The 5,910-nt window shown below is 38.7% G+C and overlaps 1 pseudogene; it reads left to right on the top strand.

The window, feature by feature from the left end:
• Positions 1-3,348: 3,348 nt before the first annotated feature.
• Positions 3,349-4,909, top strand: LOC129633937 (endogenous retrovirus group K member 113 Gag polyprotein-like; annotated as a pseudogene).
• Positions 4,910-5,910: the final 1,001 nt, after the last annotated feature.

Genomic DNA, 5,910 nt, shown 5'->3' on the forward strand with positions numbered 1-5,910 from the left:
TACTGAAGTGGTTTGCCATTCCCTTCTCTAGTGGACCACATTCTGTCAGATGTCTCCACCATGACCCATCCATCTTGGGTGGCCCCACATGGCATGGCTTAGTTTCATTGAGTTAGACAAGCTGTGGTCTGTGTGAGCAGATTGGCTGGTTGTCTATGATTGTGGTTTCAGTCTGTCTGCCCTCTGATGCCCTCTCTCAGTGCCAACCATCTCACTTAGGTTTTTCTTACCTTGCATGTGGTGACTGCAGCCATGAAATTAAAAGACACTTACTCCTTGGAAGGAAAGTTATGACCAACCTAGATAGCATATTAAAAAGCAGAGACATTACTTTGCCAACAAAGGTCCATCTAGTCAAGGCTATGGTTTTTCCAGTAGTCATGTATGGATGTAAGAGTTGGACTATGAAGAAAGCTGAGTGCTGAAGAATTGATGCTTTTGAACTGTGGTATTGGAGAAGACTCTTGAGAGTCCCTTGGAGTACAAGGAGATCCAACCAGTCCATCCTAAAGTAAATCAGTCCTGAGTGTTCATTGGAAGGACTGATGTTGAAGCTGAAACTCCAATACTTTGGCCACCTGATGCAAAGAGCTGACTCATTTGAAAAGACCCTGATGTTGGGAAAGATTGAAGGCAGGAGGAGAAGGGGAAGATGAGATGGTTGGATGGCATCACCGACTCAATGGACATGAGGTTAAGTAAACTCTGGGAGTTGGTGATGGACAGGGAGGCCTGGCGTGCTGCAATTCATGGTGTCACAAAGAGTCGGACATGACTGAGTGGCTGAAATGAACTGAATATACACAGCTAATATGTTAAGTCAAGTGTAAAGAAAAATGAGCAATATTTTTAGACATACATGATCTCAGAAATTTCACTCCCACACTTTTATCAGAGAATTTCTAAAAGGTGTTTTTTTTTTGTTTGTTTGTTTTTTTTTTTTAAATCTAAGTGCAAAGAAAGAAATAAAAAGGCACAATATATGGGGAAAAAATCCATTAGATGTGGTTAGCAGTCATGAAAATTAATTGCTTCAGATAGAAACAAATATATAGGGGCACACACCCATCACACAAAGGTAAAGAAACAGAGAGGAATTCAGAGATTTTTATACCATCTATAACAATATGAGATTACCTAAAATGTGATAAAAATGTCAGTTCTAATTTTTTTTAAAAAAGAAAGGGACTCTAAAACTGCAGGAAACACAAAATGCTATGTTAGAAAACATGCAGTCATATTTTACTTGTCTGTGCTGCAAATAACATTAAAAACTAATCATGACATAAAAGTTCACTTTGAGTTTACTGTGAGCACGTAATAGCAACCCATAGACAAACAATGCTATTAAGTATTGACTAACAATATACAGGTGAATGACAGAAAACTTGACAATGTGAAAGTAGAAGTAACTGAATTTGCAGTTAAGAAGAGAAGTTGCAAATAAAACACAAGATAAATAGTAACTTCACTTAATAAATAAGGAGTTTATATATGCTTTCAAGAAATGATGGAAAAATAAATAAATCTTTAACCTTCTGCAATTCCAGATAAAGCACAGAGAACAATTAAGAGTCATGTTATAACAATTGTGTGATGGTGGAAGAAAGGGATGGTTTGTGATAAATCCTCAGATATTTTATCAGGCAATAACTAGATTATGCCAAAAGGGATCGGAGAAGGCAATGGCACCCCACTCCAGTACTCTTGCCTGGAAAATCCCATGGCGGAGGATCCTGGTAGTCTGCAGTCCATGGGGTTGCGAAGAGTCGGACACAACTGAGCGACTTCAATTTCATTTTTCACTTTCATGCATTGGAGAAGGACATGGCAACCCACTCCAGTGTTCTTGCCTGGAGAATCCCAGGGATGGAGGAGCCTGGCGGGCTGCCGTCTATGGGGTCGTACAGAGTCGGACACGACTGAAGTGACTTAGCAGCAGCAGCAGCATGCCAAAAGGATAAGTCAAAGACTAGTGATTTAAACATGTATTTTAGAACTATAGATAAAATAAAATACTCTTTAAAAAATAAAGCATTTTCTTAATTTATAAACTAGATAGTCTAGGAGCAAAGGCATACGTCTTTTCATTATTAACCCATCAACAGTATTATTTTTTTATCAAGTGTATACATTATTTAAATAAAAAATATGTATTTATACATCAGTGTCTCTTTTGCTGTCTCGTATACAGGGTTATTGTTACCATCTTTCTAAATTCCATATATATGCGTTAGTATACTGTATTGGTGTTTTTCTTTCTGGCTTACTTCACTCTGTATAATAGGCTCCAGTTTCATCCACCTCATTAGAACTGATTCAAATGTATTCTTTTTAATGGCTGAGTAATACTCCATTGTGTATATGCGAGGGAGAGGGTGGGAAGATCTGGGAGAATGGCATTGACACATGTATAATATCATGTATGAAACAAGTTGCCAGTCTAGTTTCAATGCACAATACTGGATGCTTGAGGCTGGTGCACTGGGACAACCCAGAGGGATGGTATGGGGAGGGAGGAGGAAGGAGGGTTCAGGATGGGGAACACATGTATACCTGTGGTGGATTCATTTAGATATTTGGCAAAACTAATACAATTTTGTAAAGTTTAAAAATAAAATAAAATAAATGTGTATTTTTGTGTGTTTTTATAGTCAATGATAAAATTAGCTGTGCTATGTGCTCAGATGCCCAGTCGTGTTCAAGTCTTTGTGACCCCATGGACTGTAGCTTGTGGGGAGCTGTCCGTGAGAACAGGGTCCTTTGTCCGAAGGACACAGCTCTGGGAGCTGCCTCAGTCCTTGAGGGTTTGCTTGCAAACATAGCTCTCTGTCCCGCCACCCCAGAGATTAGGCGCTTATTTACTGCAGGCACCTGGAGTTCTGGACAAACTTCTCACGCACAGGGAAATGTTATCTGGTGTAAGAAATAATAACAGGGTGTCATTTCCATGTTCTCAAGATTTCTTGTGACTGTTTGTAAGATGTATAGGTCAACCAAGAAAAAATGTCAACTGTCTTGTCTTTCTCACGCTCTTCTGTATAAATATAAGACGCTGAATAAAGTTGGTGTCAGACTGCGTCCCTTCATGGAGACGTGTCTGAACTTCTCGACCCCATCTTTGTTGTAGATTTCTCTTGCTTTAGTTTCCTTTCTCAGCCCCGCCGTGCACGTTCTCGGGACCTGATCAACTTTGCCCGCTGGCACCGGCAGGTGGCGCCCGGACAGGGACTCGGGAATCGGAGCGTGACGATGGCTGCTGCCCGCCAAGATTGAGGTAAGTAAAGAAGAATTCCTAATTAATTAAAGTAAAAGGGCAGGGAGTGTTACTGTCAAGAGTAATAAATCATGGGACAAGGCAATAGCCGCCAGTTATTTGTACATATGTTAAAAACTATGTTAAAAGGTAGGGGAATCCATGTAAATAAGTTACAGCTAGAAAAGTTTTTACTTTTTATAGAGGAGGTTTGTCCCTGGTTTCTGGAGGAAGGAACAATTAGTCTAAAAACTTAAAAAAAGTAAAAAAAACAATTACAGACATATTATTCCTTACATGGTCCCAATCGTGTCCCTGTAGATGCTTTTTCTTTGTGGACTCTCATAAGAGACTGTCTAGATCCTAAACGTGAGAGACATAAAATTCAAACGGCGCTCAGGGATTCCACAGGACCCAAAGTTACAGAGCCTTCCGCCCCTCCTCCTGAGCCGCTTTATGCTGTGCCTGAGAGAACAGCTTGTAAGGCTGGAGAGAGTGATGATGTGTTAAGCTCTGATGAACAAAAAGAGTTAAATAAACAAGCGGCTCAGTACCATAGAGAAGATATGCCTTAAGAGATTATGGTTAACATACAATCCCCCTCGGGAAAAGAAAAATTAAAACATTCAGGGCTTTCTAAAAAACAGCTGAAAAATTTAATTCAAAAGATTGTTATAACAGTAAAAAAAGATACACAGGGAGACTCCCACTCCAGCCAGCCTGTGCCTCCAACATGTCCTCCCTTGGTTCTTGCTGGGCTTGATCCACCTCCACCTTTTGTAAAATCGCGAGAGCTTATATCTATCCCTGCTTCTTTGCCCGGTAAAAACATAAAAATTAAAAGTGAGATATTATTATCTCCTCTTCAACAAGCGATTAAGCGAGCTAATGAAAAAAGAGAACATATTCCCAGGTTTTCAGAAATCTATCCAGTATTTGAAAATGCTCAACAACAGAGATATTATGAACCGCTGCCCTTTAAACAACAAAAAGAGTTAAAAATGGCTTGTACACAATACGGCCCAACTGCGCCGTTTACTCAGGCTATTATAGAGGCTTTAAAAAAATCAAAATCTGCCACCTAATGATTAAAAACAGGTCGCTGGAGCTTGTTTATCTGGAAGAGATTATTTACTATGGAAATCTGAGTTTGCTGAGCAGTGTGGGATCACAGCTGATATCAATCGGTGACAGGGACTAAACACCACTTATGAAATGATGGTGAGAGAGAGAAATTATCGAGACACTAATAGTCAACTTAATTATTTGCCTGGAGCCTACCCTCAGATTAGTGCTGCGGCTCTACGAACATGGAAAAAACTTCCAAATTCTGATAAAAAGACTGAAGATCACCAGGGGCCAGATAAACCATATCAAGATTTTGTTGCCCGCCTGCTTGAGACAATTGATAAAGTGATAAGAGATAAACAGACAGAGATGGTGTTGGCTAAACAGCTTGCTTATGAAAATGCCAATTCGGCTTGTCAAGCTGCCTTGAGACCTTACAGAAAAAAGGGAGGCTTACCCGATTATATACAGATTTGTGCCGATATCGGCCTTTCGTACGTCCAAGACATAACTTTGGCCGCGACATTACAGAAAAAGACAATCAAAAAAGTACTGTATCAACAACAAAAGCGAAATAAGAGATAAAATTTTACAATTTGCTCACTATCACCAATTTCTCTTCCCAAAAATCGTTGTTTCTCAGCCCCTTGCTGACGCCCTAACTGTATTTACTGATGGCTCTTCTAATAAAATAGCTAGTTTGATTATACAAGACAATACCACCACCTGGCGTACTAATTATAAGTCTGCTCAAAAAGTAAAACTATTTGCCGTTTTTCAGACTTTATTACAAATCTCTGCTCCATTTAATTTATATTCTGACAGTCAATATATCATAAGAGCCTTAAACACTATTGAGACTGTTCCATTTATTGGTACCCTAAATTCTACTATCCAAACTCTTTTTCGTGATATACAACATTTAATTTGTTCCAGAGTTAATAAATACTATTTCGGTCACATTCGTGCTCACTCTGGACTTCCTAGACCTTTAGCACGAGACAATGCTTTGACTGACAAAGCTACACGTATGATATTTCCTTCATTAAAACAAATGACAAAGACTTCTCACAGCTTACACCATCAAAACAACAATAGCTTAAGACTTCAATTTGACATTACTCAAAAAGCTGCCAGTCAGATTGTTAAACAATGTCAAACATGTCCTCAATTTTTTAGCGTCCCCCATTATGGAGTTAATCCCCTAAGATTGTTGCCAAACAATATATGACAAATAGATGTTACCCATGTTCCTAAATTTGGTACACAAAATTTGTTCATGTTACTATTGACACCTTCTCTGGCTTTTTACATGCCTTTCTACAATCCAGAGAAGCTAACAAACATTGTATAGCTCATTACATTAAATGTTTTGCTGTTATAAAAACCCCTAAGACTATAAATTAAACAGACAATGGTACAAGATACACTGAAAAAAATTTTCAACTATTTTGTACACAATTGTCTATCTCACATAAAGCAGGTATCCCTTATAATCCTCAAGGTCAAAAAATTATTGAACAGACACATCAAACTCTCAAACATCAATTGCAAAAACTAAAAAAGGGAAAATTGTATCCCAATAC

The sequence above is a fragment of the Bubalus kerabau genome, chromosome 19 (genome assembly GCF_029407905.1).
Source record: "Bubalus kerabau isolate K-KA32 ecotype Philippines breed swamp buffalo chromosome 19, PCC_UOA_SB_1v2, whole genome shotgun sequence".
Taxonomy (NCBI): Eukaryota; Metazoa; Chordata; class Mammalia; order Artiodactyla; family Bovidae; genus Bubalus; species Bubalus kerabau.